The sequence below is a fragment of the Phascolarctos cinereus genome, unplaced genomic scaffold (genome assembly GCF_003287225.1).
Source record: "Phascolarctos cinereus isolate Bilbo 61053 unplaced genomic scaffold, phaCin_HiC Scaffold_8;HRSCAF=390, whole genome shotgun sequence".
Classification (NCBI taxonomy): Eukaryota; Metazoa; Chordata; class Mammalia; order Diprotodontia; family Phascolarctidae; genus Phascolarctos; species Phascolarctos cinereus.
The window spans coordinates 21,919,225-21,941,590 of NW_027556291.1; the positions used below are offsets into that span (position 1 = coordinate 21,919,225).

Sequence of the window (22,366 nt, forward strand, 5' to 3'; positions counted from 1 at the left end):
AATATATGTGTTCTTTTATCCACTATGCCCTACCTGCCTCTCCCCTCACTCAATTATATACTGTCTTGTACTGCTTGTTGTTTTTTGTATTAATCCATAAGACTTTCTGTTTTAATAATAGTAATATTACCACAGCCACCATTCATTCTACCTTTTTATTTTTACTTGTCTTTCACTCAAGCCTATCTGAAGTCCCACCTTCCTCACGAAGCCTTCCTCAACTACACCGATCCATTTTGGTATAGTTTATCTATACCTTATGACTTAGAACACAATTCATCAATTCAGTACCTGTGATTTCTTTCACCTGCGTGACTGGCCCCTCCACATCAGTCTTTCTGAGAGTTGCTTGATCTGAAAACTTATCGAGTTGTTAATAAGCTTCTCTGCCCTTAGCTAGACTGGTCTTCAAAAGACAAACACAGTCTCTTCCTGGATCTGTACTCAAAAATCTTTTCAGTTCCACAGGACCAAGGAGATCTGTGAGGGTTTATAGGCTGCTGGTAAAGCCTTCAAAAACCCAGGATTACCTTCATGCAGTAATGAGGCATCAGAGGACTTTACTGAAGCTCAAATATATAATGTCTAATTTTTCTGTTTCAGTGTGTTATTCTTGTTATCCTTGCCCCAACAAAACTTAGTGTCTTGAGGGTAAGGACCTCTTTTTCTGGACCACATCTCCTTTTCTTCTGTCTACAGTATCTAGCACAGTATAGGACATAGAATACTTCAGTGCTTCTGGATTGTTTTTCCAATAATGCTGTTGGAACTCTACTGGTTCAGTTTTACTCTGTCTCTCCTCACATCCGTAAGAAGGAAGATTGGACTTGGCACCTTGGAACTCCAAACTTGGACATCAGGTCCCTTATGCTCACAGACAAGAGTACACTCACCACTACTCACAGGGCACCCCCACATAAACCAGAAAACTTGGAGTCGATGTACAAAGAAGTCTGGACTTGAAATTTGAACTAGGGGTTACTCTGGGACCTTCGGCCCAGGCCTCAGTTTCCTCATCTATCAAATGGAGGGTTTGGACTAGTTCTGGGGTCTTCTTGCTGGGAGTCTTTAGTGGGGCTTAATGTGTGCCTATGGATTTTATTAACTCCAAATGTATTTCTCTTCCTCTAAGAGTGTATTAATAACATAAAGAACGCCATAGCTACACATAATCACGTGCTCTTGGCAGCGTGCAAGAATTAGGCTGCTCCTGTAGGCGATTGTCAAGTTGGAAGACCTGGCAGTACCGGCCCAACAAGCTTATCTCTAGCTCCTGCAGCGGCAGGGATGCTTGGTGATCGGTGCAGTTCACAGAGGGAGTGGCAGACACCAAGAGACCTAGCTATGGCCACAACCAGGTCTGGGAGGGGAGGAGGCTCCCCCCGCTGCAGGCGGCCATCTCCCCTTCCCCCCTCTCGTGGGTTCTGGGCTGAGGCCGGGGACTGTCCGGAGCTGATCTCGGGCTCCCATTGGCCGCTGTCTGCCGTGACGTCACGATCATGATGAGAATTGATGATCGGACACGCTGATTTCATTGTCTGAGGCGGCGGTGGAGACCCAGGAAAAATCTCGCTGAATCCGCCCTGCCCGGCGCTAGCCCGCCCCGGGGAGCCTCGGATTACGGCCGTTTTCCCATCACGCCCGAGGTAAGCCCCGCACCTTAGTGGAGTGGGCTGGGGGTGAAGGGCGGGGGGGGGGCAGGGCACTGAGCGACTGGTCCGCCCAGTGGGGGGCCCTCAGGGGCCGAGGCCTGCGGAGCCAGGGCGGCCGAGCAGCAGCACGGGTCCCTGGGAGCCCAGCGTCGCTCCCCACAGGGCCCGGCCGGCGGCGGCGGCGGGGCGGAGCGGAGCGGAGCTGGGGAGGGGGCTGCCGCGGGCACAGTCCAGAGGGCCCGGGGCCTGGGGCCCCGGAGCTGCCGAGCTCGGGGCTCGCCCCTTGCCTCGCCTGGCCTGGCCTCGCCGGAGGAGGAGGAGGAGGAGGAGAAGGAGGAGGTGGCGCCTTTTCCTCTCACAAGAGGGGGGTGAATTCTGCCGCTTCTAGATTGTACTGGACAGTAGCTTTCCCACAGCCCGACTCTTACGCGCGGAGGGCGCTGCGCCTGCGCAGTCCCACCTGCGCGAGGGTGGGGCGCGCGATGAGGGGCGGGCGGGCGTGCGCAAGCGCATTTCTCCGCTGAGCTTGGGGCTGCCCTCTGCTTTGGGTCTGGAGAGGAAGGAGGAGGAGGGAGATTTGAGAAGTTGGAAGGGAACCCTAAGTGGAAAACTGGACGCGGTAGGGATGGGATTTGTGTGGCCGGGGTTATAACATCAACTCTTCCAGTGGACGACATCATTGTAAGGTTCTTTTGGTATGCTTCCCATTGATAACATCCTCTTAGGCTTCTCTTAAGGCCACCTTGTTTGTCCCTCTGTGGTTTATAGTCCCATTCTTTCATGCTGAGCAAAGACTCGAGGCCACTGGGCCTTCTTGGTGTCTTTTTCCTCCCTTTTGCTATGCCTTCTTTTCCAGTTGAAACTGTTTCTGAGTTTTCCCTCTTAAATCCCACTCCCTTGGCACCCTGATTCTCCCAAAACCACATAAGCACCCTCCAATTTGGAGTGCCTTCTCATCCGCTGGGCTTGCATTAGTCAGAGCTTGAGACTAATTGTGAACAAGAAGCTCTCAGGCCCGTGGTACACGTAGTCATGAGGACAAGTTGTACTGCAGGGCACTTACCCTTCTGTGCTCCATAGAAACTAAGTGCCATTGGCTGAAGAAGTTGGGTGTCCGTTCTGTGCTTTTGACTCACTGGTGAATCCATACTGTCAGATTATTCTTTTTCCTTCTCTGTGTGAAGGCAGTCATCAAATCCTTATGGGTTTTCTTCCTTCTCTGTCTCCACTGCTACCACCCTAGTTCAGACGATCATCATCTCAAACTAATTACAAACTTTTAGCTCTCCCCCTTTCCCCTTCCCCAATCCGCCCTGTATACCTCTGCCAGAATAATCTTCCTCAGATACCACTTTCGTGATGTCATTTCCCTTCTCAGAAATTTTTAGTATCTCTTTGTTTACCTACTACACTACAACTAAACTCTTCTTCCTGCCTGCCCCCAGAGCCCCACCTTACCTGTCCATTTCTATTTCTCACTGTTCCCTGTTGCCCTTCTCCTCACTGTCCCCTGAATACATACTGTACTCATTCCCACCTCTATTCCTTCACTTGGGTTGTTACCCCATCCTCTCACTCCCCAAATCCTCCCCTCGCCCATGCACATCTGGAATGCTTTCCTTTCTGTGTCTCACCATCTCTCAAGGTTCAACTCAAGCCTTGGCTGACTAAATAAATAAATCACAGATTTAGAGACAAAGGAAGAAACTTGCCCAAATCATACCTTATGAATATGTGTATGTGGGGGGGGAATTTGGGGATATATATATACACATATATGTATATATACATAAATATATTAATCTGGGATTTTAATCCAGATCCTCTAACCCCAGATCTGGTGTTCTTTCCACTGTACCCCAAGCCTTTATTGATCTTCTCCAGTCTCTGAGCTCCTCGAACACTCGTAGACTACCTTCTGAAAGGGAGCTTGAGCACTTAGTTAAATGTAGACTGAACCATTCTCTAATTCTCTCACATGTTACACAGTCTTGTTGCTGAAGAGGAAAGTAAAATTGTTCAGGGATCCTATCTTTTATTCTATTCCCTGCATAGTGCTAAAGGAATACTAAATGATTGAAATAGTATAGCTATACAAGGCCTTCTCTCCCTAGTAAAGGACTGCCTGGAAAAGCAAATAATATTTTTAGAGTAAGAGCTATATCTGTCTGAGATACAATCTGCCCATACTCAGACAAAACACTCCTCTTCTTGGGAAGTCTGCCACCAATTTCTTATTATTGAGGCCCCAGGCTACTAAGTATGTCCAGCTCTAATGATGGAGTCACTTGGTAATTCAGGTATCATCATATAAAGATGAATGTCAAAGAAAAGCATTATGGTATTCTCAGGAAATAGTCTTATGTAAGGGATATAAGTCCCTGCAGACTATCATACTCCATAGTGATGCTGTCTGCTCTCTCTCCAGTTCTTTTTTTCTGGGGGAAAGAGGGAAGGAAAAATAACGTTAGGATTTCTGTTCTTTCACATTTCTTCATGACATCATTTGTTTCCCTTGTTTTAGGTTTCATACTTTTTGGATGCTCTCACACAATTCGCTGTTTCATGGACAATTTTTACTCATGTCTGTTCCCTTACCTCCCAGCCCTGCCCCAGCACCTCAGTAAGATTTAGGGTTCTGGGACATGGTGGATCAACTCAGAAGAATTCAAAATCAGCATTTGAAAAATTTGAAAAATCACTGTTGTAGACCATCAGAAGTAAACTGTGTATGTTGATCCTAATAAGAGAAAATCCTTTCTCTGTTACTCATTAGTTTTTTTCTCCTTTCTCTAATTTATGCAGTTCTCCCAGGCTTTTTTAGCCTGTGTGTCTATTTATCATGGTATTCATGGGGTCGTTTTTTTTTTTTTACTAGACCCTGATAAATTAGCTCAGCAGGCTCTAAGCTGGGGATCTGGAGATGGGATGGAATGTGCTGAATTGATGCTTCCCATGTTTGCGGTGGGGAATGACATAGATAACATAAAGTATGAACATGTGGTGTTTATTTTCCTCAAAAAAATCTTTGCAATAGTATAATTACTACCTTGATGAGGATTTAGAAGGTGTGCTTAGGCATATATATATGCTCCTTTTCCCCATCCTGTGTCTCCTTAACAAGGTGTGAATTCCCCTGGTTCTGAGTCCTCATTTCCCCCTGATGAGGCCTTCCTTCTGTTTCATTAAATTTCACCTGAGCTCTGCTCTTTGTTTCGGCCTTTGAAAGGAAAACAGCTAAAAAGAGAGGTTGAACAGAGGTAAGAGAGGCGAGTGCTGATGAGATTAGAGAGAAGCCTTCATAGCCACACAGCCCATGATCTTCGTAACACCATCGATTTGGAGCTGGATGAGAGCATCAGGACTGGCTAGTCCAACCCCTTCACTGGGTACATGAAGAAATTGAGGCTCATATAGGTTAAGTGACTTTATCAAGATCCACAGACCTAGGATTGAAACTATACTGGCATCATATGGAGACACATTGTTGTAGGGAGTTAGAGGTAGATGCACACTAGGATCCAGAGAGAAGACAGTACAACCATGAGTTTCTGCAGGAGAGAAGTGGTTGGTGAGTCAAGTCCAGAAGCATTTATTACGTGCCACTGTGTTCCAGGGATACAAAGAAAGGCAAAAACAATCCCTGACTTCAATCTAATGGGAGAGCCAAGTATAAACAACTGTGTACAAATAGGACATATATGAGATAAATTGGAGCTAATCACAGAGGAAGATGCTAGCATTAAGGGAGACCAGGAAAGGCTTGTAGAAGGTAGGATTTTAGTTAAGTCTTGAAGGATGGTAGGAAAGCTGAGAGGTAGAGACAATGAGAAAGAGTATTCTAGGGACCAGGGACAGTCAGTGAAATGCATGAGTTCAGGAGATTAGAGTGTCTTACTTTTTTGAAGAACAGCTGGCTGGCATCAGTGAAAAGACATGGGGAAGAGGGAGGAGTAAGGTAGAAGAAGACTGGAAAGGCAGGAGTGGGGGTAGGCTGTGAGGGCTGTGAAGGCCAAGCAGAAGATTTTATACTTGATTCTGGAGGGAACTGGAGAGAGGTTGTCCTGAACCAGGGTTAGATGGAAATTTGGAAGGAGAGAAGACACATTGCTAGAACGTATGTAAATAGGAAAAAAGATTGGCATAGCAGGGATCTGTGACATAGAGGAGTAAACCATACCAAGCTTCATCCAAGGTGATACTGTACGTGGTGTGGACTGTGCAGATACCTGTGGAGGTAGACGATTGCCAGAGGGAAGGTTGCTTGACTCTCTAGCAACCCTGAATTCTTTTCTCTTTTGGGAAGAAACTTAGAATAGTACTGTAGGTCTAGAGCAGTAGTACTAACTCAAATAGAAATATGGGGCCACTATTCTATACATAAGGATCCCTGGAGGTACATGTTGACTTAGAAACCACATATTAACATTATCTTTATTTTATTGTATTTGTATTTTGTTAAATATTTCCCAATTACATTTTAATGTGATTCCAGTGCACTGGGGAGGGTTGTGGGCTGCCCATGAGTTTGACACGTCTGATCTAGAGGCCTGTCTAGGTTCCTGGGAAAGGTAGGGCACACCAGAGGAGAGAGTTTATGGGCTCAGGTATGAGTCCTTTGAGTTTTCTGTTGGATTAAATAAAACTCATTCTATATTTAATGTTTTGTTAGCCTGAGTGCTTTCGTGGAGACCTAAACGTGGGCCAAAATTCTGATGTTCCCCTGGGGAGACCTGGGTAGGAGCAGGAACTATAGAATGATTAAAAAGCCTTCGAAATCAAGCCTGGTGTGTGTGAGCTTAGAGCTTTGTTAATGGACCATAAGAATATAATAAGGCACTTTTTCTTTATGATAATATACAAAGGATCTATAGAGTTGATTTTATGCAGCATTTTAAGGTTTTCCAAGTGTCATATGTCTTTTTTCCTCATTTCGTTCTCACAGCCCTTGAGGTGAGGACTATAGGTGTGGTCACTTCCATTTTATAGTTGACGAAATTGAAGTAAATCCACTTGCCCAAAGTTTCCCACAGGATTTGAACCCAGTTCCTCTGATACCAAATCCAGTGTTCTTTCCTCCGTACCACCATGCCTCCTTGGTTAGAGTTGAGGTTAGATCACCCAAAATTAGTAGGGTCCTTTACATGTTCAGAGTCCTCACCTAAAGTCCTACTTGGATGCCTCATTGTGGTGTGGAGGTAACCCTAGATTCTCAAAGGCTGTGCTAGCACCAACCACACTGGCAGGTCCAACCAAGCTGAAAAGTGGGACCATGGGGATGGATTATGTATTTGTTAGAGGAGAACCAGTCTAAGTGTAGAAAGGTTCATCACCAAGACCTTTAAACCTTAATAGGTGATAACTTTTTCTTTTGGCCATAGTAACTTATTAAGAAAGAGTTGTCATCATCACTGTAAGGAGTGTACACTGATGGAAGTATAGACATCCTTGAAATGTTAATTTCAAGTAATAATACTGAATTGTTTGTGTAGGGTGCTATGCTAGGTACCAGAGGAAGAAACTTGACTTTTTTGTTAGACACATGGCTTCTTTGTTGTGAGTACCCTTCCCACCCATAGGATCACAACTGCTTTGCTTTCATCCCACGTGATTCTTGATATTTTGGGAGAGTGAGGAGCACATCTGGACCTATGATTTCATTAGGATAGGGAACTTCCAATGTGGAGGCTCCCTCTGATGATGAAGATTGACATCTGCTCTGTTTTTTTGTTTTTTGGCTAGGCAATGGGGTTAAGTGACTTGCCCAGGATCACATAGCCAGTAAGTGTTATGTGTCTGAGGCTGTGGCATCTGCTCTGAAATGTGTGGTTTTGGAGAGTTGCCTGAACACTGAGAGTTTAAGTGACTTGCCCAGGGTCATTCAGCCAATATGTATCAGGGACAGGACTTGATCCCTGTCTTCCCTAGTCCAAGGTTGACTATTGTGTCACAAGAGGATTCTTGTTTTTGGCTTTCCATACATCCTGCATGAAACACCGACATACAGGAGGCCTTCCTCTCATATTTATGTCTTAGAGGTGCCAATATACCAACTTGGCTGTCCATCTCTCATTTGTCATTTTCTCTATGTGACCAGCCCAACTCCTTTTAAGGGGATGATCCAGAGATAGTTACATAAAGAGGTCCTTGAGGTGGAATTCACAATCTAGTAATAGTGGGTATATTACATATGCACGAATAACTAAAACTATCTAACAAGTAAAGTTCCAACTTCTTTGCCTAGCATTAATGACCTTCCAGAATCTGGTGCTACCCTACCTTGCCATCCTCATCTCATATTACTTTACTCCAAACTCTATACTTCAGTAAAAGTAGTTAATCTCTGCCCCCCCAGAATCAATCAATTAATAAACTTATTAAGCACCTACTCTGGGGGGGGGGCACTGTGCTAAGTGCTGGGGATACAAAAAGAGGCAAAAGACAGCCCCTGCCCTCAAGGAGTTTACAATCTAATGGAGACCACATGCAAATAAATACATACAAAGCAAGCTCTGTAGGGCTAAATAGGAGATAATTAGCAGAGAGAAAGCTTGCTTTTCTATGCCTTTGCTCATGTGATTCCTTGAGTTTTTCCTTACTAGCCATCCTTTAGAGCCCATCGCAAATGCTTCATATGCCATCTCAATGGTCTAAATTTTATTTTAAAACTTTCTAATGTAGTTATTGTACATAGTATTGTAATAATTATTTGTGTGTGTCATCCCCCTCCTAGATTGTAAATTTTGTGAGGGCAAGAACTGTGTCTTATTTAAACTTGGTGGCTTCCTTAGCATCTGATACAGTATTCTGCACACAGTAGGTCCTTTATAAATGCTTGTTGAATGAATGATACAACATTATACATAAATGCATAAAAGAGGTACAACCTGAATACCCTGGAGTCTCAGGCTACAGAATAATTATTGACTGGAGCAATCAAGGAATGCATCATGGAAGAGGGGGCAGGTGAGCCATCCTTTAAAGCAGAGGTATCAAAAGCACTGCCTATGGGTGCATTTGGCCTACAACACCCCTGAGGGGAGCCTGAACCAGATTAAAATGTAATTGGGAAATATTTAACGAAATTAATAAAAATACAATAAGACATAGATAATATGTTTTCAAGCTGTCCATATGTGGTCCACAGCAGTCCTTATGTAAGGGTTAGTGGCCCCTGTTTCTATTTGACTTTGACACCACTGCTTTAAAGAAGGGGTATGATTTTAACAGGAAGAGATTGAAGGGATGGCATTCCTGAGGTAGGGCATGGAAATACAAAGGCACAGAAGTGAGACTGCATAGAGGGTGCCCTGGGGCTGATAAGTAGTCTCGGTTAGCTAGAGCATAGTGCAGACAGGTGGAAGTAGGATGGGAGAAGGCTGGAAAGGTCGGGGAGGACCAGACTCTGTAGGGCCCTGAAAACCCAGTTAAGGAGTCTGAACTTTATTTGGAAGACAATAGTAAGCCATAGAGGAGTTTTGAGCAGTGGAATGACATGATCTGATCTATGCATGAGAAAGTGTAATACAGCAACAATGTGATTAAGGTAGAAATTGGCTAGGAGGCTATTGTAATAGTCCAGGGAGGTCATAATGAAGGCATGAATTAGAGTGTTGGCAATGCAGCTAGGTGGTGCTGCAGTGCATAGAGTGCTGGGCCCGGAGTCAGAAAGACTCATCTTTACGAGTTCAAATCTGACCTCAGACACTGACTATCTGGGTGACCCTGGACAAGTCATTTAACCCTATTTGCCTCAGTTTCCTCAATTGTAAAATGAGCTGGAGAAGGATGTAGCAAGCCACTCTAGTATCTCTGCCAATAAAACTCCAAATGGAGTCAGAGAGAGTTAAACATGACTAAACCACTCAACACCACCACCAATGAGAATAGAATGAAAAGGAGCAGTGTCAGAGATCTTAGGAAGGTGGCAGTGATAGGACTTGATAACTGATTGGCTGAAAGGGTCGAGGTAAGAAGCAAAGATGACACCAAGCTTTTTAATGGGCAACTGAATGAATGATGGAACCACTCTTAGAAGTGGGGAAGTCGGAAGGCAATCTTGTGTTTAGTTTGTGAAGAAAGGGTGAGATTGTCAAATTCTGGAATTCGAAGGTATCTTTGAGGTTATCTGGTCCAATCCTCTCATTTTAGAAGTGAGGACGCTGAGGTCTAGTGGGGCTAAGTGATTTGATTCCATTTGCACAGTGAGTTATTGGCAAACTTAAATGCAGGTCTCCTACAAGTCCAGAGCTCTGGCCTGTGATGCCATGCAGTTTCTCCCCTTCATCCCATTTTCTTTCCTACAAATTCAGTGATTTAAAAAATGACTCGGTGATTTTTTTAAGAGAGAGGTTCCTAACCTGTTTGTGTCATGTGCTCCTTTGGCAATCTGGTAAAATCTCTGGACCCCTTCTTAGAATGATGTGTTTAAATTATTGAAAGAAATGCTAAATTTAAGTTAGAAATTAGTAAAAATCAAGATGTAAGTTTTTTCTCATCCAAGTTCGTGACCCCCCAAAATTGATCCACAGACTCCTTGGGTTTTTGTGGACCCCAACTTAATGCCTGTCTGAAGGTCTACCAAATAAATCTACTTCAGAGAATCATAGGATCATAGATTCCAAGCTGTAAGGGATCTCAGAGGCCATCTAGTCCAAACTCATCATTTTAGAGATGGGGAAACTGAGGCCCACGGAGGGCAGGTGACCTGGCCAGGGTTGCACAAGCAGTTGGTGGGAGAAGTAAGGTTCTTTGACTCTAGATCCAGCATACGTCATTAAAATGCATCCTCTGTCAGGAAGTCCCAGTTAAAGCTTGTAGAATGGAATTTTGTCTTGAAGATAGAAAGACTACATTGGAATCACTCTGCTTCTGAGCCTCTTAATCAAGTTACAGGAAATTAATGTGTTATCATACCTATGCTATGTTATTATTTTGTTTACAGTAGCTGAGAATGGGATCACAATATGAATTCTTGACATTGATTTCAAGATTGGAGCCTAGTAAACTAGAAATCCTGTCTCATCTGGGAAGCATTTATTAAATGCCAACTACCAGGGAGACGAAGAAAAAAGGAAAAATAGTCCCTGTCCTCAAGAAGCTTATGTTCTACTTGAATAAAGGCTCACATTCCTGGATTCTAGCTATGTTGCCAGGAGCATTGTGCTAGCAGAGCATGTTTTCTACTCTTACTCATACCCTTAGACTTGGGGCTCCAATATACCTGTTGATGTCCCCTCCAACATCATGGCCTCCCAGCAGATCTTCCTCTAACTCCTCATCTCCTATGACCTATTTTTCTACTCCACCTCAGCTGCACCAAGGGTCATCCCATAACTTACCACCACCCAGGTGTCCCACTTCCATGGCCAAGAACTCCGAAATTCCTTTATTTGACTACAGGCTCCTGTCCTTTCATTTCTCTTGTCCTATAAACCTATTCTTCCTTCTTATCATGACTTTCAGACCCTCTGACCCTCAATTATCTCCCAGGTTCAAGTCTTACTCTGACTTGACTTTACTGCTTTCCCAGTCTTGAGTCTGTAGTTAAGCAGCTCAACTACACATAGTCCTATGTGACCAAATTCTTTGCCCCCTTGCCCTATTGCTACTCATGCCTTGCTCAAACCCACCATCTTTCTCTGCTCTTATCCATGCAGCACTGAATAGTGCATTGAGATCCCTTCTCATTATGGCTGCAGCCTACCTGCAATAGACCTGTTGCACTTTACTCTTTTTTTCATTGTGTCTTCCCACCTCTGTGTATTGGCACAGGCTTTCCCTGATGCTTGGGATGCACTCTCTCCTCACCCCTGTCTCTAGAATTCCCCTTTCTTCAAGTTTCAGCTTAAGGACCACATCTTCTGTGAGGCCTATCCAAATTCCTGTAGTTACTAGAGTCTCACCCAGGAAAGTAATTTCCATTTACTTTGTATTTACTGGTCTTTGTTCATGATGTTTTTTCTAATTGAATATAAGTACACTCTTTGACAGCAGGAACTATTTAGTTTTTCTCTTTATATCCTTAGTGCCTTGCAAAATTCCTGACACGTAGTAGGCACTTAATAAGTCTTTATTGAATGAGCGAATATTTTAAAAATTTTCCCCATTTAATAGTATTTTATTTTTTCCCAATTACACGTAGCGGTAGTTTTCAACATTCACTTTCATAAGATTTTGAGTTACAAATTTTTCTCCCTCCCTTCTCTGCCCCCTCCCCAAGATGGCAAGCAATCTCATATAGGCTGTACACGTACAATGATATTAACCATATTTACACATTAATCATGTTGTGAAAGAAGAATCAGAACAAAAGGGAAAAACCAAGAAAAAGAAAAAACAAAAACAAAAAGGGGAAATAGCATGCTTTGATCAGCATTCAAACTCCATAGCTCTTTCTCTGGATATGGGTAGCATTTTCCATCATAAGTCTTTTGGAATTGTCTTAGATCATTGTTGAATGCATGAATATTAACTCAGTACATTAATATAGGGAAAACTTAGCCAATCTTATAATCTACTTATTCATCAAAAACAGTTAAGATGAGCTCAGGGCTTGCCTTGAAATGAGGGTTATTTAGTTTGCAGGTCCTTGCTAACTCATGCCAGGGGCAGCTTACAACCAGGTAGGAACACAGGTGGTACTCAAGGAAAAGATGCTGGGCACTTGTCCTGCCTACCACATTGCCTACTCTATTGGAAGACCACTGAGTGGGGAGATGGCAATCATCTTCTCCTTTGTACATTTGCATTGCAATAAAGTCTAACTCTGTTTGCTGATTATTTGGGGCCAGAGAGTATCTCTGTATTGGGAAAAAGAGAAAGGTCAGTGCAGTGAGGAGCCATTGGCAACACCCTGAGCTCCCTCCCAGCGTGCAGCTATTTTCAGGTTAAGTAAGTCAGCCCTTTGCTGTGATGGAGAAATCCCCTTCTGTAAACTTCCTGGAACCACAAACAGGGCTGTGTAAAACCAGAGGTTCAGATAAATGGGGGATGGAGAACTAAGGCCATAACATGTGGCTATATGCCATGACAACTGCCCTTTCTGGGGGTATTCCTGGTGTGCAAGTGTCCTCATAGAGCAGGGGTGCCATGCCAAAGGATTGAAGACAGACAGGAAAAATGTAGAGGAAAACATCCTTTGTATGTAGAGGAAATCCTTTGGCGTGCCGCAAGCCACCCATGGTAAGCGGCCTGTGGGCCACAGGTTGTGCAGGCCTGTCATAGAGGCTTTCCAAGTGACAGGTCCCAATGTGGCAAATTCTCAGACAAATTGTCCCTCATGCTCTCTTGCAATGCAAACAGTAGGTAAGACCCTTTTAAGGTTCGTCAGATGGCCATGCTCACCTGTGTGCCCAGGGCAGCTTCTCCTCTCATTTGTGAGGGACTCCAGCTGTTGTTCTAGCAACAGCGTGAGCAGTTGGTTCTGCTTCCTTCCCTGGGGTTACAGAAAGTAAGGGAATCATTTGGACCATCATAGCCAAGATGGTCCATTTCTGGGGAGGGTGGAACAGAAACCTCTTCTGCCATGCCTCAAAGTAAGCAATGGAAACTGCTGCATTTGGAAGACTGTTGAAAAAGGCACTCTGATACCATGGAGGAGTGGAGAGGGGCAGAATTGCTTCTCAGTCAGCAAGTAGTAATTGAACATCTTCCATGACGTCTAGTTTCTACAGCACTTCCCTCACAACTCCTGCTACAGTGGGTATTTGTAAGGGTATTTCAGATGATAGAAAGGATGTATGGGAAGGCACAAAGGTGGGAAGGGGCCTCCCAGGTTTGGGGGGATAGCAAGGACCCGGGCTTATCTGGGGTAGGGAGAGGGGTAAGCTTAATCCATTGATGGTATTTAGCCTGGGCAGATAGGGTGAGAGTGTACTTGTTAACATTTCCCTTTTCTTCTTTGCCTCGAACTTTTCCCAATGTCAGAGGAGGAAGACACTTTATAGCATGTTCCTTCCCCTCTCAGCAGAGATGAAAACCTGTACCTGGAGAGAGAAATCAAGGAGAGGAGAGCTCCTTGAGAGATCCTTAGGGAGTTTCTCCAAACCAAGTAAGGTTCGGAGTTAGGCCGAATGGTAAGGACCATAAGGACAGTTAAGGAAGGGACAATGAGAGACTGGAATAAGTAAGTAATTGAGTAAAGGACAATGAGAGGATTTCTTAATCGGGTTCTAGTCAAGGATAACTTATAGTTCTGGGTAAGTTTCATGTGTTCGGGTATTGCTTTGGTTTCTCTGTTGTTTGGTCGGTTAGGGATACTTGTTGTGACTGTGCATTGGTAATAGTCAGGCTCTCGCTCCCACGTGGGCAGGCAGCATCCTTTAAAAGTCTCTCTTAAATGGCCAGGTTGAACAGAGGCTCAACAGAACAGTGAGGCTGGACAGAAGGGGAACTGGGGCGAGCCTAGAAGGACTTCTGTAAACTATGAAGACTCGGTTTTACCAGCACAGGCTTGAAGGGATTACAGGAACTACAAGGATCTTTGATTTTTGTCTGGCCCACTCTTTGAGGAAGACGTAGTTGTATATCAGGCAGTCAGTTATCAAACAAAATCCTCCTCCTCCAGACACACCTGTGATCTATTTTGGATGAGCCCTCAACTCTTCTTCTATCAGTGATTCACAGTTAGATGATAGAGTGGGTCCGTTCGAGTCCGATTTTCTCCAGCTGGGCACTTGTTAGAGTGGATTCCACAGCTTTCTGAGGGACCAATTAGTGCCCTGGTGCATCTATATTGAAAACTGTTCTTGATACAGTAGTCCCTTCAAAGTCCTTACATCCTTGTAGGGTGCTGGGAGATTCCAATGCTTAGAGACATGTGGCAAGAACAGAGAGGAAGCCGGGATGAAGTCGGTTATCATCTCACTTTAAATCTGACTGCCTGCAGCTTAGAACTTTTCAAGGGCTGTCAGTAGGGGAGCAGTCAAGAAAAAAATCTGGCTGTTTCCCTCCAGCATTGCATCGGTGAAGACCTGTATAGTGGAATCGCTTTCAGTCGCATGGAGCCTGGCTTGTCCAGATCATCTAGACCTTAGCTTCCTCCTGTGTCAAATGAGGGGTTGGACTAGGTGGCCTAGCCTTGGATCCTCTGTTTGAGCACCAGCCTCTCCCTGGGAGCAGGGCTCCTTCCACTAAAAGAGGAAAGTCTCTCCAGAGTCAGGCGAATGGTCTTGTGTTGGCAGCAGGACCCTTTAAGGGACGCTGGAGTTGTCTTAACGATTTGGCTTTTGACACGGCAAAGGAGGTTCTGTATTCATTAAGAATGCCAAAAAATCTGCACAATGAATGGATGGGACTCTGAGACCGAGAAGAGTCAGCCAGGCTGACTTGGGTCTTGTTAGTGAAACAGGTTGTCAGTTCTGCTCCCTTAGTTGATGTCTGCTCACTATCACCGTCAGAAGCATTTGATGAGTAAGGTTTGGTGTGAAGCACTATGCTGGGTGCTGTACAAATGGATGCGTTGTGTGTCCTTGGTTTCTTTGCAAATAATCATGTATGTGTCGTGATTTTCTTCTCCCATCCACCTAGAGGATGTGAGCTGTTTGTCATTTTGGGTTTTGTATCCTCAGATTATAACCCACAGTAATAACTGTACTCAATAAAGGTTTAAGACATGCTTGGATACGATTGACTGGTCCTTGCCCTCTGGGAGTTTATAATCTAAGGCAGAAATGACAGACATTAATGAGCACACAAAAATAATTGCCTCAACACATAAATTTAACAAAATATATTATGTGCAAGCAAACCCCTCAAAATAGTTTTTGGCCCTTCTTCATGAAGCAGTACCTTAATGACTGCCATCCGTGACGTTTAATGCCTATTCTCCCACCTTCTAGTTCAAAAGAAGTGATATCTTCTTGTTCTCCTGATTCTCTTGACCCCTTTGAAATTTGGTTTAAGGCTTGTACAGCGTCCCCTGCATTAATTGTGCTTGTCCACAAAAGATGCTTGATAAATGCTTGTTAAATGAAGGGCAAATGATCTCCAAGTGATGACAAAAAGTGGTCACCTCTTTTGTATCTCTCAGCATCCTTTGAAACTACTGACTGGAGGAGAGGGAATTGCTTTGCAAGTTTCTATTCCAATCTCTCAGGCCTGACAGTTATATTGAAGCAAGATGTGTAGGAAAAACACAAGTGAATGTAATACCTTCCAAGCAGCCATGGTGGTCTTTCCTTGCAAATGGCTGTCAAGCTACCTGAATTGAATGATGTCAACAGAATCAGAACAACCAAGCGTGCTTGGCGTGCTTTTGTTCAGACTGTTCTCTGGGCTTGGCATGTCCTCCCTCCTCCTTGCCTATTGAATTCCTTCGCTTCTTTTCACTCCCAACTCAAACGGTACCTCTTAAAGTCTTTTTGTGTTCTCCCCTGGCTTATTATGACCCCCTCCCCACTCAGACCTCTCAAGACCCCTAATGGACTTAGATCTGTATATTTTATAACAGTCTGTGTTTATGTCTTCCCCTTCTCCTCACTTTCTTGAGGATAAGGGAAAATGGCTTATCGAAATGTTGTATCTTCCCTGTGCCAGCACCATTTAATACATATTTGTTAGCTTTGTGGTATTGTACTGTTCTGTTAGACCTTGGACAGTATCATGTTCCATATAGCATCAGAATCGGTTTCTCTTTTGTTGGAAGAGCCTGAGCTCTCTCCCCTTGCCCTGGCTGGGGACGATGGCCGTGTTCCCAGGAGCTCCAGTTTAGCTGTTGTGTCCTTGTGCATAAGTCTACTTTTAAAGTCATCTCTCCGCGTATGGTGGTGATGTGGGATTATAGTGTTAATTCTACAGGTTTAGGAAAAGGTGGTTATTTTCTTCCTGTTGCCATTGGATTCCTCAGCCGTCTTTGGGCTGTATTTTAATCACAGAGTTCAGCCTCTTAGTCTAAAGACAGTCAGCTAATTTGGGGCAAGACCACTGGACTGCGAATTAGAAGGTTGTTTCTAATTGGCCGTGACATGAAGCAAGTCACTTCACCTGTCTAGGCCCCAGTTTCCTCATCTACAAAATGATGGGATGAGAGGCATCATGGTGCAGTGGTTAGAAGGGGGAAGGGAAAGGGAACAAGCATGTATCAGGTGCCTCCTATGTGCCAGGCACTGTGCTTAGCACTTTATAGATATTGTCTCATTCAATCTCATTTGATTTGATGGTTAGAGGGCTAGCTTTGGAGGTTGGATGACCTAGGTTTAAGATCAGCTTTGGATAAGGCAAGCAGTTTTACCTCTCAGTATCTCCAGAGAATTGTCCAAGATTTTAAATCTGATTTGGAAATCTAGGCCTAGTAAAACCTAAGAAATACAATTTCCGCCTTTCTAAAACAGATTCTAACTACTTGACCAAACTTTGGCTGGGCGATTTAGCTTAGGGGCGGGGAAAATGAAGAGAGGAAGAGGTAATAAAGGCAAAATCCCATTGTAATGGACTCCTTAGGACCTCCAGATTATTCTGGTAATAATGAATAGTTGGAAATCGCATTCCCATTGTATAGGGCTAGAGATGCTCTAGCTTCTCTCTGAATGGAATTAACAAATGAAAAGAAACACTTCAAACTTACTGCTCCCTAGTGTGAAATGTAAGGCTTGTCAGATTTGAACATACTGTGCTTGTGGAAATAAGAGCACTTTCATTAACTAGTGGCTGTAATAATGGAGGAAGGTTTTTGCTTCATTAGCTGAGGGCATAGTAATATAAACAAAAACAACCCATTTATTGAATCTTTGTCTGTGGCCTGCTTACTATGTGCAGGACACTGTTGTTCAGCTGTCCTGCAGATTTTATCAGGCTTTGGCTTTTACTTGTAAGATATTTTCTGCGTTTAAGATACAGAGATGGCCTTAAAGCCAGGAAGACCTGGGTTCAAGTACCACCTCTGAGCTGTGAGACATAATGTCTGTATGACCCTGGGCAAATCACATGACCTTTCAGTGTTCTAGGAAACTCCCAAAGACCAAGTTGCAAAGAAGATGCCGACCTGCATTGGTAAGGGGCGTTCCCATACTGGAGAGTTGCTTATACCAATGAAGTCACATGTGTAGTCCCTATTTCTATCTCATAACTGAAGAACAAAGCAGATGACCAGCCAGCAAATCATCCTTTGGGTCTCTGTTTACATGTCAGTTGCCAACTCTAGTCATGTGTGTGTTTTAGTCATTTCAACAAAAGCAGAATAATTTCAGTGTCTTCCAGTGATTGAGGATGTGCTTGAAATTTCTAAGTATTTTCACATATTGGCACTTGTAATCAAGACATAAGGGTCTAATGAAACTAAAAAAAAAAATTATTAACATTCACAATATAATTATAAACAGCGTGAATTCATCAGCTTGCTAATTGTCCTTTCCTGCTGCAAATATTAACTTATATGGTCTTGAGCCTTTTTGGTGGAGACACATCTTCTTCATATAACTCTATCTCCATTTAGTTTCCTATAAAAACTTACTAAGTTATATGTAATCAGTGACAGACAATATATATTAACTCTACAGGATTTTTTAAAAGTAGGATTTCTTTGAATGTGGTCACTGTACAATTCTTTTGTTCCTTGACAAAGCTGTAAGCTAGAGTGTTCTAAAAGTTCCCCGTGTTTCATATTTCCGATGAAGCAATGGAGACCAATTATTTCTTTAAAAAGGAAGAGGAAAGGATGTGCACAAAGTATAATTGGTGACTTTGGCCCAGCAAACAGAGAACTAACGTCCTTTCGTACTAGTAGAGCACACGTTGTATCTGTTGCTAGAGAGATCATTAGAAGTTGTTGAAATTTATTTTTTAAATTTCTGCAACTTCTGACAAGTTAATTTAAAGGTAAAGAGAAAAAAAGGAAAGCAAATGGCGGAAAATGCTTTTTGAAAAGAAGAGAACCATTCATTATAAATCACAGACCAAAATAACGGTTGGCAAAAGCAAGTTCATGGTGCCAGTTGATATAGAAATGGCCAAATGTCACTAAAATTCCTTACTGTGTACTTCTAACTACTTCTAAGAGAAAATTGTTTGGAAAAACTCTGACCTGATTAATGTGGCTAGTCCCTCCATTGCAGAGAGTACTCTCCCCCCTGCCCTCTCATTTTTTGGGAGTCTTGTCCTTTTCATAAATCCTTCATAGAGGATTCTTCCCCACCCCAGTACCCTGGGGACATTACTCTGGGCCTTGAAATGTTTCTTGGCTAACCTTGTAGCATTTGGGCATGCTGTCTTCTTATTCCTCACTCTTGCTACCTGACCAGCCAGTCTCCTTTTCCATACCTGTTCTGCTTCTTATGCAAAAATCATCACTGATAATTGGCTGCTTGGCTCCTTACACCTACCATGTCTGCATGTCTTTCTGGTTACCTGCAGGTGTGGTTCTTCTGAGATTGTGTTGTTTCATGATTTGCCAACTTGTGATTGGTGTTTCACAGCAGAAAAGAGAGACCTTTTCCTTGCATGATGCCCTCTGCACCGTGTTTACTTCTGGATCTAAGCACAGAGGAGCTGTGTAGGGGCACCATATGTCCCTTTATGTGTGTGGAAAGCATAGCCATCACAGATCACATTTATGTTTCTGTGCTCCTTTACACAGCTACAAAGTCCTTTTCCACACCTTCATCTCCTTTATTCCTAGGAGGCAGGTAGGACAAATATTCTTATCTCCATTTGACAGATGAAGAACTGAGGCCCAGAATATAGTGGCAACTCTCCCAAGGCTGTTGACTTTCAAGCTCCCCCAAAGGGGGTCATAGACAGGCTTCACCAGCGTTTCTTTGAGGAGAATAGCTGCCATCTGCTTCTCCTGCCTCCTCTTTGTCCATCTGTGGTGGTGATCTCAGGGGCATAGAATGATACTGACTCCCAGGAGAGAAGGTCATTTGATTTTGACTAGATGTATTTTTCCCAGAGCACTGTTACTGAGACATTGGCCAAAGGAAGGATAGTGCAAAAAAAAAGGTGTTTGGCAATCACCAACTGTGAAAAACCTCCAGTAAGAACAGACTCTGGCTTCTTGTTATGTTTTTTAAACTAAGCTCTCACCCCTCTGCCCACTTTGAGAAGCCTTGATTGACGATGGGGCAGACAAACCCTGGAGCATGCATTGAATCCATAACAAAGTATTTGCACCCAGATGGTTGAGTGGATATTGCAGACTGCCAGCGGTGGAAGACACCTGTACGTGAAAGGCAGTGATTATGTAGTATAATTGTGAGGGAAGCTTGACATCAGCAAATCTTGTTTGTGGCTCAGCTTTTCATTTACAGGTATTAATTTGAACTTCTCATTTGGCTCCAAGCTGGTTTTTTTCTTAAGGGCAGCTATTGACTTCCAAGACAAGCTATATTAGGTATGTTTCTTCATATTAGGAAACCCGTGAAATTGCAAGTGGACTTCTGATGAGTTATCAGTTGAATGCTCTGCCATCGATTGGCTTTTCTAGGGAATAGCTATTCCAGATCCATTTGTTTATTTTTTACCTCCATCCATTTATTTTATAACTTCACTGTCTATGAAAAGAGACTGAGGCTTAAACTGTGTGGGATTTCACAGCATTGGAGATCTGGTTAACCCTTTTTTGATGGGCCAAAGGAGAAAGGGCTGGGAAGTAGGGCATTTGGGGAAAAGAGGATGCCTCTTTATTTTTACCCTCATTGCATGTGCATTATCTCCCAACTAGGACTTTTCTTAGCACATACAGAGATTTCCAGTGTAGTAGTTTGGAAGTAGATGTTGTTAATTCCAGTCTGTAGTGTTGTTATAATGAAATTTATCTTTTCATAGGCTAGAAATCACAGACTCATAGATTATTAGAGCTAGAGGGGACCAGAGGGAATGTTTAGTCCCAAATCCCTCGTTTTGCAGATGAGGAATTGATTTTTTTTTCCTTTTTTTTCCCCCCTAGAGTTAGCAGATAACTCTCTTCCTTCATCAGAGTAAAGATAAGATAATGACATAATTCTCCCAGTTCCCTCCTTGCCAAAAGGGGGTAGGTAAGCCTCTAACACTTCACTTCTGCTCGGGGCATACTGCAGAGCCCCAGAAAGGGAGAACATCTGTCTCTCCGTCTATGGGTCTCTGTGTGCATTGCCTTTTATAGGCTTTTCTGGGTCTGGTTCAGTTTGTTTCTACCACTGACTGTACTTACAGCCCTTAACCTGCTTTGGAATCAGGAGAATACACAGTGAAGCCAAGAGAAAAGGAATTCTTCTTCCCTTTGTTCCTTTTCTTTGCTCCCCTTTGTTTGAGTTAAATGGCTGACATAGAGGCAGGTGAATTCCGTGTTGGATAGGCCATTGAATGTTCCAACCCCCTTCAACCAGTGTGATGAAGTGGATGGTGCACTGACCTTGGAGTCAAGAAGACCTGAGTTCACATCCTGCTTCAGACACTCAATAGGCAAGTGGCCCTGGGTAAGGCACTTCTTTTCCCCCGGGCCTCAGTCGCCTCATCTGTAAAAAGGGATTGGATTAGATGGCCTCCTCTAAGGTCCCCTCCAGCTCTCAATCCATGATCTTAGTATCCTTTGCAGCATCCAGCACAGGAATATTTGACCAATGGACCCTGACCGGTCATTGACCTTGGAATCTCTGTAGTTTGTGGAAAGACTTAGGAAAGAAGCACCCAGGTTTACTTGGCACCAGGAGCCAAAGGCTCTAGAACCAGTTCGTAGTCTTCTTTCTCCTCGGTATTACTGCTTACTTGATAAAGTAATATTACTAATAACAGTTTAAATATTTAATCTAATGTTTCTGTTTGACTTGTTTAATCAGCATTAAGCAGAATGAAAACTAGAGTAATGTCTCTGACATTTGGTTCATTAAGCTATTAATGGAATAAATTGTATCACTTTGCCAAAACCCCTACTGGCAGGATCTTCAAATATGCTGATTTTAATCAAACTTTATTTCCAACTCTTTCTCCGTGTGAATTGAGGGTAGTAAAAATGAAGTCCCTTTTTTAACCCCACAGAGGCCTTTGAGAGAAAAAGAAGGGTACCATAGTATCTTACCAGATGCAGACATTGAGCATCCTGGCCAGTTAGGAACATCACGAAAAAACCAGAGACCAAGTAGGAGGAGGGCTTTGAATCACCAAAAGGGGAGCCTACCAAGTCCTGGAAAGTGCTGGATTTTCCTCATAGGCAGGACCTTTAGGCTTCAACTTAAAATCTCCTTGCCCTTACTTTATGTATACTTCTAATGAGCTAGATTAGCTGGCTTCTGAGATTAATGGGAAAAAAACATAAGGGATAGAGTTTGGGATGAACCCAGTGAAAAGTGGTAGTAAGGAAAGAGATTGAAAATGGATATGTATACATACATATGTATATATACATATATGCATATGTGCATAGATGTGTGTATATATGGATTATGTATGTAGGCATAAAATTAAACTGTGTGTATTCAGAGTGTTTGCAGGGCAGATCTTGAGCCATTCTCTGTATTATAGTCCTGTCTAATCATTGAAAAAGCACCTACCCAGGATACCTAGATCCTTACCTTGCCCTACTTCTAACCTTAATTCCAAGATGTATGACTTTGGGTAAGTCATTTTACCGCTCAAGGCTAGTTTTCTTATCTGTCAAGTGAGAGGGTTTAACTAAGCTTTTACAGTTTGTAATTCTGTGATTATAATTCTGAGTCCTCAAGAAAAGATGTTCAATATCTTCCATCAAAGAAGACAGGGAAGTATAGACTGCTTTTTTCTACAGTAAATGGATGAAACAGAAA

General features: G+C 43.2%; 1 protein-coding gene across 4 annotated transcripts in view; it reads left to right on the forward strand.

The window, feature by feature from the left end:
• Positions 1–1,374: 1,374 nt before the first annotated feature.
• Positions 1,375–22,366, forward strand: part of HDX (highly divergent homeobox) — a 105,097-nt gene continuing 84,105 nt past the window's right edge. Inside the window, exon 1 of one of the 4 annotated variants that reach the window (XM_078147787.1) lies at positions 1,375–1,646. The gene's annotated coding sequence lies outside the window, so the exon portion shown is untranslated. Of the gene's footprint in view, positions 1,647–2,189; positions 2,334–22,366 lie in introns of those variants that run through there. The other 3 variants (XM_020964621.2, XM_020964626.2, XM_020964620.2) reach the window with 3 other exon arrangements.